The sequence below is a fragment of the Chlorocebus sabaeus genome, chromosome 7 (assembly GCF_047675955.1).
Source record: "Chlorocebus sabaeus isolate Y175 chromosome 7, mChlSab1.0.hap1, whole genome shotgun sequence".
In the NCBI taxonomy this organism is placed as follows: domain Eukaryota; kingdom Metazoa; phylum Chordata; class Mammalia; order Primates; family Cercopithecidae; genus Chlorocebus; species Chlorocebus sabaeus.
The window spans coordinates 9,791,904-9,805,678 of NC_132910.1; positions in this window are offsets into that span (position 1 = coordinate 9,791,904).

The following is a 13,775-nucleotide window of genomic DNA, read 5'->3' on the forward strand; positions in this document are numbered from 1 at the left end:
ACTGAAGGAAGAATAATGAGAAATAAGACAAGTTCTACATCGTCCGGGACTTACCAGCCACAATAAGAATTTTGGAATTTATCACAAGAGCAAAGGCAACCCATTGAGTGATTTTTAACATGAGAATGGCATCATTAAATTTGCATTAAAAATAGCACATGCATTGATTTTAAAAAGTGACAGTAGAAATCAGAGAATCATTTAGAAGATGGTTTCCATAGTCCAGGAAAAATACAACAATATTTTATGATCATTTTAGTTTATTTTGTCTTTTAACATTGTATTTTTAAAAATCTTGGCATTATCTTGTTTCATTGTTCTAATTTATCTACCTTCAGGCATTTCATCTTTTAGGTATTTACCTTAAGTAGACTTAAAATGAAAAGCTAACCATCAGTTATTTATTAATTTGTTTTAAGCCTCATGTTCACCAATTTGAATTTAAGGAAAAAATTATTTAATTTCAACTCTGTCCAGGAAAATGAATGAATTCGAAAAATAAATTAAAATAAAATGGGCCGGGCGCGGTGGCACAAGCCTGTAATCCCAGCACTTTGGGAGGCCCAGAGGGACGGATCACGAGGTCAGGAGATCAAGACCATCCTGGCTAACCCGGTGAAACCCCGTCTCTAGTAAAAATACAAAAAAATAGCCGGGCGAGGTGGCGGGCGTCTGTAGTCCCAGCTACTCGGGAGGCTGAGGCAGGAGAATGGCGTGAACCCGGGAGGCGGAGCTTGCAGTGAGCCGAGATCCGGCCACTGCACTCCAGCGTGGGCGACAGAGCGAGACTCCGTCTCAAAAAAAAAAAAAAAAAAAAAAAGATAAAATAAAATGAAGACATTAATTAATGTATAAGCTACTGATGAACTTCTGCCAGCAGTATGAATTGAAAGAGAATGATGACTTGTTTTAACAGTCAGAATGATGACTTCATTTAACATCTACTAACATAAATCTGAATTCAGCACCTGAAATGGAAAATAAGTATACAGAGAGTTAAGATGTTTTAGGGATAAAATAGAAGTACCAGAGAAATTATGTTTATTTTTATATTTTCTTTCATATATAATCTTTACATTTCTATTTTAAAATTCCTGTTTTATCTCTTCTAAATTCTGTCTTCCTCTTTTTCTTAACTCTCAAGCATAACATTATTTCATGCAGTGCTTCACAAATTAATGGTAAGGAAATTAATAAATGTGTCAGAAATGTTCATACAACTGCCTAATGGATTATACACAGAAGCCAGTCTGAAAATATGTTTGTTATTCTGTTTTTCAATAATTGCTCTACCAGAATGTAGAAATTTGTTTAAATCTTCTTGTAAATCAAGAAGACTCTTCCAGTTAAAACGAAATCTATTAGATCTAAATGTTTTCGTTAAATTTTAGAATTTAAGTTTATTAATGTAGTTTATTAGGACAATAGTAAATGGATTGCCATTTTGCATTAGACACGGATGTCTACTTTCTTACAGTTCTTTACCTGTAGATAATGTCATATATGGAAACAAATAGAGTAGCACTATAATACTTCCAATTATTTGGCTTTAAAATTAATTTTGAAGTAATATTACTAACTCTACACTTTTAAAATAGTAAGATATAGTACTCAAATTATTTTAAAAGAAGTGTGTAAATTTAATATGTTTTTCTTCCAATGTTATTTCTTCTCATAATTTCAAGACCTTCACTTAATCTTCCCACTCCCAGACTATGTGGGGGACCTTTCCTGTATGAATGATCACATTTTTGTTGCCTTTTTGTTTGTTTTCTAGAGTGGAAAATGAATTTTTATCTGGAACAGAATTTATATATGTATTCATACTCAAAATAATGTGATTGACTTACACATTATCTTTCTAGTAGCATTGCAGAAATAATTATAAAAGTTTTTCCAGCTTTCAATCACATGTAGAAGACAAACAAACCTAAATCCCAAATAACTGAAATTGAATATTAGGTCTATTAAATAGAAAAATAAAACAAATGAGGCTATCACAGTTTCAAAGAAGAGGTTGAAATACATTCTTTAAGAAAGCAAAGTGAATTCCTTTGTATGGAGGAGAATGAGTTGATTCTACATAAGCAGACCAGCTTGAGCAGAGGTGTAGAGGCATGTTTGAATACGATGAATGTAGAGTTTTGTAGCCTAACGTCACTGAAGGAGACCTCATTCCTTACCGGATAATGAACAATGCCTCAGTGCATCTTTCACTATCCAGTTAGAGAAACAAAACCACAAGGGTTTAACTCTAAGTAATTTGGGAGTTGGTGAAACAGTCTCCACCGAGGCTGTTGTGTCTGAGTCTGGTTCTAGAACCTGTAGTCCTCAAGGGAGGCTGTGGGAGGATCCTTTGTTAAGGAGTTAAACATTGGCCTAGTTGTTGAGAAAGCTTAAGAGGGACCCTAGGGAACTGGAAAAGGTGTGTTTCCTAGTGTTGCCCACACCAACCAGAAAGGCAGTCAGTAGGTAACAATATTCATGACTGCAGCTTGACTGCGGTCTTCCAAATCATCCACTGTGACCCCAGGTAACCTGGAATTGCCAAATGAAGAGAATTCTGGAGATATGTGTTTAGCTTACGTAAGTGACAGGATACAAATTCATAAACCATATTACAAAAGAATTGAAAAACTAAGTGGAGGAATTTATTTTTAATTCTACTGGCAATATTTGGTCCTTGTAAAATCCTGAATCTTGAAATAAAAGTAGTAAATGAAATGCATATACGTATAATTTCTTAGTAGATATATATGTGTGTATACATATTATTTGTATATTTTTGTATATCAATGTTATATATTACATGTATAGTATATTAGAGTATACAAAATGATAAAATGATAAAAAATTGTGAGAGTGAAAATTTTACATTATTTAAAAACAGTTTACATGAAAGTGAATATTATACTATTTCTGCATATATTCCAACATATCATACTGAGGTATATAATTTGATATCTTGAAATATGTATTCGCTCATGAAACCATCACCATAATCAAGACAGAGAACATGTTCAACATAGAGAACATAGAGAACATAGAGAAACCTAACGTTTTCTCATGCCTTTTTGTAATATTTTAGTCTTTCCTTTTCATCTTTCCTACCCAGGCAACCACTGACCTATTTTCCATCACCATACAATTGTTGCAATTCCTAGAATTTTATATACATTTAATAATTTAGTACACATACATTTTTATCTGACTTATTTCACTCAATATATATTTTTTGAAATTTATTCATGGTGTATCTATCATGAATTCACTCAATTCTCTTGTTAACAGTATTTCATCATGTAAATGGGTCAAAATATGTTTATTTATCCCCATGTCATTGGACCTCTGTGTTTCTGGATTTTGCTACTAAAGATAAAACTTGTATGAACATCATGTGTATTCCTTTGTATGAAAATATGCCTCCATTCTTCTTTGGAAAATAAGTCAAAGTAAAATTGTTGGATCATATAATAGATAAATGTTTGATTATTGAAAAAGTTTCTAACTTTTTTTCAAAGTTATCATTTTGCATTTCTACTAGTTTATCAAAGTTCAATTTACCCTTTACTTTCACCAACATTTGCTCAGGTCAATCTTTTAAAATTTCAGCCATTCTATTAAGAGTGTAATGGTATCATGTTGAAATTTTATTTTGCATTTTTCTAATGATATGATGGTGTTACGCATCTTTACTCATGTTTATTTGCCATTCTTTGTTGAAATGTCTTCTACCGTATTTTGGAAAAGGGATGTTTGCTTATTGTTTTATTTTGAGTGTTCTTATTTAAACTGTAAGTACTGTTTCAGATAGCTGGTTTGAATATGTTTTCCTAGTTTGATTTTTGCATTTTATTAAAAATATATTTTGAAAGTTCAGTTTATCAATTATTCTTTTTTGGATTGTGCTTTACTAAGAACTCTTACCATAACCAAATATTACAACAAGTTATCTGTTTTTTAGTTTGACATTTTATATTTCAGTTCTATGATCCATTTTGAATTAATGTTTGCATATGTTGCAAGTTATGAATTCCCCTTCATTTTGCTATTGGCTGGAAACTCATTCTAGGCAGTTTTCAGCATTTTAGGTCATACCTTATTGTATTCCATCTTTCAGGGATCACTGTCTTTTGTTAGTTGATAAACAATGTGTTGAAATTGTTTTTCCATATATTTCTACGTTTACATTTTCCAGTATTTTTTCAGATGGAAGGGATAAATCTTGCTACAATTACTCCATATGGGGCAGAAGGAATTTCCTATAGTTCCATTTGAATACCACAGCATCCTAGAATATTGAGAGTTGAAAAGAATCTTACAGAAGTCAGGAAGTACATAGCCCAGTGAGTATATCAGACACACCTGGGGAATTTCTTCGAAGTGTATGTATATCCAAATCCCACCCAGTCCGAATTAATGGACATAACTTCTATGACTTTTTGAGAGAGAGGGGAGGTGGGGGGGCATGTTGAAAAATTTTATTAGTGATTTGGTTGTTATTCCTGGTTAAGTATAATCAACTTACTCCAAATCCCAATTTTCAGAAATAGAAAATTTAAGATGCCGAAAAGTGAAATGTCATGATGTTTACAATGAGCAACGTATTAATTAGTGATTAACCAAAGGCTAAAGACTTGACTGAAGTTCTTTCACTATAATCACATTTTTGTATATGCTGATAGCATTTTATTAAATGTCCAATTGGTTTTTGTTTTTGTTATTATTTTACCTCTAGCAAAGTCTGGAACTACGAGGATTTAGAGACATGGGGAAACATAAACAGAGAAGCTAAAATTTGTCCAAGATTTTCAGGGATATAATTCAATCCCATACACTCCGATCTCCATATCCTTTCCACTAGACTGCCTCTTTTCACATTAAGGTCATTTATGAAAAATGAAAGAAATCAGCAACGAATGCTAAGCACTTTCTCCAGAAATTTTGACTATTCAAACACTACATGAGCTAAATTCCAGGCACATTCAGAGCTGCCATTATGTCTAGCTCAGTTCCTTTCACTTATTAGAATTTCAATTTTCAGAGAATGACAGATTAATTTTTTAATTGAAAAACTTGTTTTCTTTGTCTTTTCTTGCATTATTTTCTCCCTGTTTTTCAAACTGCCGGAGTGTGTGTGTGTGTGTGTGTGTGTGTGTGTGTGTGTGTGTGTTCTCCATAACATGCTAAAGCCAAAGCATTTTCGGTTTCTGGATATATTTCCTTTGAAAAATTTCCCCAGGTGTCTGTGATATACTCACTGGGATACAAATCTGTTGTTTTTTTCATCAAGTTTGCTTACAGCATTCAAGTAGTGCTTCAAGTGTTTTTCAATTTTTGATTTTTTTTCTACTAGACAAATAGTCAACATGAGTTGAATTATGATTTCCACTGTAAACATTGTATTTTCTGGGAGAAACATGCAATTTTATTGTGTGTGTGTGTGTGTGTTTAAAATGGCGAATCTACATTTTGCAAGATTATTTTTTACTAAAAAATTTCTGTCATAATTCTAGACTGTGAAGCAATTGGCATATAAAAATGAGTTATTAGCAATCAAAAGTTATATCCTCACACCCAAATAAGAACTGTTTTCACAAGAAACATTCAAACATTTGAGTGACATTTTCAGGTATTCTCGGTAAAATATTTAAAAATATTTTTCCTGTATTATAATTCAGTTTTGCTAACTAAGTAGGTGGAAAATGTGTATGAAGGATAAATATTGTATTGTAAGTCAAGGAAACCCATAACAATATTAACCTGACTATCAGCAGTTGAAATACATTAGTTTTAAGAGAATTACATTTAAAACAAATTTCAAACTTTCTTAGGAGCTCCAAAATCTTTACTCTCTTCTTGAAGATCTTTAATTTCCAGAGATTAATGGGAGTGATTAATTTCATTTTCCTAGCAAGAGCCTTTTATGAAATTTGCACTTAAAGTAAAACAAGATAATAGAATCATTCCCTAGCAAAACTTACATTTATTCTTTTGTGTTATTCAACCAGAAAAAAGAAACTCGAAAGTATTTATGAAAGGAAATAATAATAGTTTTCCCCAAAACAAAATCTAAATAAAAGAAACATATGCTGAATAACCTAACAGACTTATTTAAACCTGAATGAACATCTAGTTCTTAGAGTTTATTAACATGAGTAAATAATTCTTGATGTAAGTATTTTAAATTAATTGCTCTATGCAATTTAATATAAAATATGTAATTTCTATAATATCTTATCCAGTTGTACTTCTGGATTTCACACTTGACATCTAAGTGTGAGGTCATGAACAGGATATTTAAATCTATCCTGTATCCTGAAACAAGTATGAACTTTACAGTGAAAGGAGTGAGGCTCTAATTCTGCCTGCGTCATACAGCAGCTTAATTGTTGAGACCATGAACAATGGAGTTAAATAACACCTGAGTTTGTATTAATATTAATTGAGAGGCTGAGACAGTGAGAGTTAAAACACTTAGCATAATTCCAAAGTTATATTAATTTTTCAAGGTATTATTAGTTTTTCATTAGGTACAGTAGAGTCACATTAGCTATATGACCACGGGAATAAAGTTGCTATGGATTCAGAAGTGCATATGTTTGTATTTTACTCTATGAGTAAAGGGATATATTGTCTACATTAGAGAATTTTGTGATGCTAATGAGATAATATTAAATACAGGTAAAATGTCTGAGATATGTTTTGTGATTTTATATGAGATATAGTGGCTTAGTCCATTTTTTTGATTATAACAGAAAACGTAGAACTGGGTAATTTATAAAGAAAAGAACGTATTTCATACAGTTATGAAGGCTGAGAAGTCCATGCTCAAGGGGCCACATCTGGTGATAGTCTTCTTGCTTGCAGAGACACTATAGAGTCCCAAGGCAGCACAGGGCATCCCATGGCAAGGGGGCTGGTTGTGCTCATGTACTGGTTAAACACTCTCATTCTCTTCTTATAATGCTACCAGTTCATCTCCATCATGACCCATTATTCTATGAACCAATTTTTCCATTAACCAATCGATGGATTAATTAGTTCATGAGGTTAGAATTATATCAGGGATGCCAGGTTAATATGCTTGATGTGTAGCAACAGACCAATACACTGATAGTGGAGTTTGCTGTCGAGAAAGAGTTTAATGATCACAAGGTGCCAAACAAGGAAATGGGAACGATTCTCAAGCCTCAAATCCATTTTGCTAAGAGGTTCTGGGCAACAATTTTTTTAAATTTAAAATTTCAATAGATTTTGGGGTACAGGTGGTTTTTGATCACATAGATGTTATTTGGTGATGATTCCTGAGATTTTTGTGCACCAGTCACCTGAGTAGTGTACGCAGTACACTACTGAGTAGTGTTACTCATTTTCCTCCCACCATACCCCCATCTCCAAAGTCCATTATATCATTCTTATGCCTTCTGAGCAAGAGTGTTTAAGGGGACCGTTCAGGGCAAGGGACTGGAAGATTGGGGTTGTCAACTGGTCATGGTAGAGGGGATGAAATCATCAGGATGTGGATGCTATATTCTTCCATGAGTCAGTTTTCTTCTGGGCTCTTCAGATCAGCTGGCATAGGTAAATTTATTGGTATACAGAACCTAAAGGAGAAATTCAACAGAAAATTTATCATCCCATAGCATCTTAGATTTTTTTGTATTGAACAGAGAAAGAGCAAAGAATCTTGTGACAAGGGCTGCTTTCCTAGGTTAGTAAGCAACTACCAGCTACAAGAAAGTGGGTCAAAGGGAAAGCTGGCTTAATGGTTACTGCTAATTACACTGCAAGCCTAGTTAAATGTTGTTTTGTTTTTCCTTTATCAATTTTGTAAAGTTTTTTAGGGGGACAGTTTCAGAGCCCTTGTGTTTCAGTCACCTCTTAAAAACCCTGCCTCTCAATACTGTCACATTGGGGATTAAGTTTCAACATGAGTTTTGGAGGGACATTCAAACCATAGCAGTAGCTCATATTTAATTAATTGTATCAATTATTACTAATTTTGCCAGTCTTAAGTCTTCAAAGTACAAATTTTGATAGCTACTAGATACAAATGGAATTATCAAGGTATTTGAAAGTAGTTGAGATACAGCACTTTAACGGTGAAAGCCGAGAGCTGTATCTATTCATTTGTATCTATATCTAAATCTTCATGCCAATTGTATTAGTCCATTCTCATGCTGCTAATAAAGATATACCAAAGACTGGGTAATTTTTAGAGGAAAAGAGGTTTAATGGACTCACAGTTCTATATAGCCGAGAAGGCCTTAAAATCATGGCAAAAGTTAAAAGAGGAGTAAAGGCATATCTTACATGATGGCAGGCAAGAGATCCTGTCCAGGAGAAGCTCCCATTTATGAAACCAAAAGATCTCATAAGACTTAATCACTACCATGAGAACAGTATGGAGAAAACCACCTCCATGATTCAATTATCTCCACCTTTCCCCATCCTTGACACATGAGGATTATTAGAATTCAAGGGGCGATTTGGGTGGGGACTAATTACTATATCATAGAAAAGTCTAGGACTCCTGAGTAATGTAAGAAGATCATATCAAATTCTAAAGAAATTAAATCTGAGTAACAGTTCTTACTATACCTGACGATAAAAAATTAATTAAGATAATAAAATACATTAGGACTGCAATAAAATTTCTGTTTGGCTCAATTCATTAATCGAAATTATTGACATGTAACAGGAAAACACTACAAAAACTTACTACAGAGTTTCTATAATGATATTATTGAAAATACTCCTTAAAAATGCTTTTTAAATCCAGACATTCAATTTTATTTTCTATTCATTCAATCTTTTTATGAATGAGGATGCAGCTCCTATTTATTTATAGATTCATTCATTGAACAAACAATTTTGTGTCAGATGTGGTACTAGGTAATGGGAGTGCAGCCATAGTGAAAAGAAAGAAAGCACTCTGACTTCATGGACCTTATTTTCATCTTATTTGATTCTTTTATATGTGTCAGAAATTACTTTAGTCAATGAATTTATAATACATTCAAGTAGCTCTTATAATTTCATAAATTTTAATTTACATATATTTGCCCAATATGATCATAAAAATGAAAACTGATTAAGCATTCTATTTTTAGCATATTAATTTTTTTCTGAATTAATGGGTAGGCATAACATTTTTTCCTATTTATGTAAGAAAGATGTAATAACTGAGTGTTGGTCAAGTTGTTGGATTCTATAGAAAATAATTCATAGCATATGTAAATCATACCAACTAGTGCCAAGTGCATAATTATCATTAAATTGTATGATAATAAAGGTCATTTCTATGTTTTATGTTTCCAGCATTTCAAATTTGTAAACTCTAGTTCTTTATAACATGATGTAACAGCAAGACTAAAGACACAAAATAAACAACTGAAATTACCATAGAAGTATATTATGTCAGCATCATTCACTTGTATTTTTGTATTAATGAATAGTTTAAAATCACAATGCTCATTCAAAAAGCTCACTAATCATTCAAATAATTTATGTCATCCCACCAAAATTGAATTAACTAATTTAAGAGTTATTGGGATAAAAAAGGGTTTACTCTTTTAAGAATATATATTTTTAAATAACTTAATTTCAAAGGAGTTTATAAACAGCAAATACAGCTAGAAATTTAACTGAATATTTTTAGCTGCATTTTTTCAAATAGTTTTCAACAAATAAAATAATGATATAGGAAAAGTGATAAAAATTCCAAAGACATAATTTTGTGGTTTAAGAAAGAGGAGCAAAAGAAATAAATTAATCAAGCCTACACACACACACACACACACATTCATAGCTAACAGAAGTTTTGCAAATCTATATATTACAGACAAATTTTGCTAACCTTTATTGATTCTGTAAACTTTTGCATTCACACACATAAAATATTTTATTGTATAAAAATTAAGAGCGAAAACTTATAATCATGGTAGAAACTATAAAAATTGTTTAGAAAAATTCAACAGCCATTACTAATTGTAAACATGTAAAGATAAATAAAAACAAAAAATTTTCTTAAATGTGATAAAAAGTATTTATGAAAAAGCAACAGAAAACCTTACTCTAATATAGGAAAAACAAATATTTTTATTTTAAATCAGGAACACACAGGGATGTCTGCTATTAACATATGTTTCAACCATGTCCTTAAGAAAAAAATATGCTTTTTTTCTGACAATTTGATTTATAGAAAATTCAAAAAGTTCTAGATTAAAATGACAATTAAAAAATCTCATAAGGTAGTTGAACATAAGATAAATATACAAAACTAATGGATTTTTCCAATCATAACAATGAGCATCTCAAGAAATAGTTAAAAATTCACAATAGTACAGTACTTCCAAAATATTCAAAAATACGTTTTATAAAAATGTATGGCACTTATGAATCAGAAAATAAAATATTAGTAACAGAAATACACATAAACCTGAAACAGCTTCAAAAACAGTGCATTACATACGTAAGTTGTGATACAAAGCAAGTTGCAAACATGTGACTTATAGTATGCTTACAATTAGATAAAAGTAGAAAAGTAATCTGGTGTGTATCTATACAGATGCTTGTATAAATACACACAAATAAGTGGAAAGATATAGCAGTATATGGCAGGATACATACAAACTTTGCCAAACTGACTACCTCATATTGTGAGAGGCAAGTGGTAACCATTAGGAAAATTATAGCTTTGCAAAATTTTAAGGGTACAATACATTACTGTTAACTATAGGGCCAAGGTATTACAGCAAATCTCTAGAATTTATGCATCTTAGATAACTGATACTTTACGCCCATTAATTAGCAATTTCTTATTTTCCTCTCTTCCCAGCCTCTGGTAACCACCATTCTACTCTCTGACTCTAAGTTTGACTATTTTATATACCTCATATAAGGAGACAAGCATGTTTTTCTATTTTTGTTAAACCGTTCTTGCATTCCTATAAAGAAATACTTGAGATTAGGTCATTTATAAGTAAACAGGTCTACTTGCCTTAAGGTTCTGTAGGCTGTACAGGAAGCATAGAACTGGCATCTGCTTCTCGGGAGGAATCAGGAAGCTTTTCATCAGGATGGAAGATGAAGCAGGAGCAGAGACGGGAGCCAGGCAGAGAGAGGTGCTACACACTTTTAAATAGCAAGATCTTGTGAGAATTCACTTTGGCAAGGACAGCACCAAGGAGATGGTGCTAAACCGTTGATGAGAAATGCACTTCTATGATCTCGTCATCTCTCATGAGGCCCCATCTCGAATACTAGAGATTTACAATTCAATATGAGATTTGGGTGAGGATAAATACACAAATTATATCACTGTTGTAATTTTAAAAGAAAACTGATAAGATTTACTTATTTCAGGTAAAATAATAGTTAATGAATCTTGCTGAGACTATAAACAGATATTTAACAAATCATATCTAAAGTCATATTATGATAATTTTTTAAAGCACATATCTTATCGTTAAGAAAAAGACACTGATAACTAAGGAAGACCTATGATTTCCTTTACGCTTTCCTCTATTTGAGCCCCGTGTCATGAGAGAAAAGCAAATTTTGAGAGAACGGATTTTCTGTTATCTCAAACTAATGAATGTATACATAGCTGGATAAAAGTAAATACTTGCCAAGGATGAGAAAGCAAGAGAGGGAGAATGCTTTTGCCAGTTTTGATTGTTTAAGAATTACTTGATGCTCTAAATTCTCCAAGTTAAAGTAAAAAGATAACTGCATAGATATCTTGAGATTAGACCCTACCGCTAAATTTAATTCTGACTGTAATTTTAACAAAACACACTAATACTAATACAAGGTACAATGCATTGTGCATCTATTTCTACACACAATACTCATTTAATTGTAGAAAGAATCTGGCAAACTTGGTATAATTGTTTGCAATGACCAGTATATACAATAAATAACATTGACAGCTTTTGGGATCAAATAAAGCACATACGTGGAAAATTACAAAGCTGGAATTTGAAGTTTTGTCCATCAATCTAATATTGGTAATGTTTTGAAGTCCATGAAAAATTTGCTGAGACTATATAATTACCAACACAGAACTAAGTTCTGTGTTTAGAATACAGAGAACTAATGATTTTTCTGCTGATAACATTTATTCAAATTCACACAAAGGTTTCCTCATTACAAGGTCAAAGTTGGCATTTCTAAATGTCACAAACAAGCTTAATAGAGGGTATTCATAATTGTTCTGAAAGATTTTATTATAGTCAGATGAAGTTCCCAAAAATGTAGATGTAAAACAATCACTGGATACCATAGAAAAAGGAAAAAATCTTCAGAATAAATAAAAATTTTACAATCAGGATAAAATGTTTAAAATTACATATTTAATTTCTAACTATGTATTATTAAATATGTAATATATACAATAATGATGAATTAACAGAATAGAAATTACATTTTAAAATTTACACGTGCATGTGTGTATATATACACATTATATAAATACATTATATACAATATATACATTATATATAATATGTATAATATATACATTTTATATTATATATACACACATACACACACATTGGTAATCATTGTTAGGTTAGATGATTGTTTCATTAATTGGAATTTTTTTCTCCAAAATTATAGATCCTACTTATTACATCATTTTTAAAAATTATTTGTGTTTAGTTTTATCTTTCAGCAATAAGAACTTATTTTCCTTCTCTGTTTAAAATGTGAGTAATTGATTTGGAATAAAAAAGTAATCTAAACAGATTCATCATACACATGTAAAAATATATTCACAAATATTGGCTCGTTGAGATATGTGTAAAATATACATATGTTGTATATATAACATAAATATATATATGTTAGATATGTGTAAAAAAAGTATATATATATTTCCAAAATAACATACGAGAATATAAAGGAATATCGAGACAGGTGGATCACGAAGTTAGGAGATCAAGACCATCCTGGCTAACACAGGGTAACCCCATCTCTATTAAAAATACAAAAAAAAATTAGCCGGGTGTGGTGGCGGGCGCCTGTAGTCCCATCTACTCGGGATGCTGAGGCAGGAGAATGGAGTGAACGTGGGAGGCGGAGCTTGCAATGAGTCGAGATCGCAAAATATCTAGAATGCATTCATCGTATTAAAATAATTCTATTCCTCATCTCTCTCTCTTTCTATGTACATACACATATACACTACATTCATGAATACTACTTGCAATCATACTAGGAACTGAGGCAAAAGGATTTGGAACACCCAGAAGATTTACACAGGTCAGGTACATTTATGCTTTTAAATCATTACAGAACTAAACTAAATCATTAACTAAATCACATAAGTAAATCATTACAGAAAAAATTATCATATTTCAGATGTAATTTTTGCAGTAATGAGTAATCTATCTACAAGGTTTGCTGTAGCATTTGAGAATAAAATTTAATTATGAGCTGAATAAGAATCATACAATTTTTTTTTAAAAAAATGACTGACTAAAAATAGCATCAGTTTGATGATTTTTAAGGATTCTGCACTGGTTTTTGTCATAAGCTGTCAAATATATCTGAATGAGTGAAAAAGAATTCAGTGAAAACCTGACAAAATACAATTGCTTCAGGAAAAAAATTCCACTTTGTGAACATTTTTCACAAAATAAACAATCGCAATTTTGTGTGTGGGGTATACTTCAAATCTTCTGTCAAATTCATTAAGTGATTTAACCAAATAATTATAATCTTAAGATAAATATGAACCAAACCACTCCAAACTTACTTTTTCA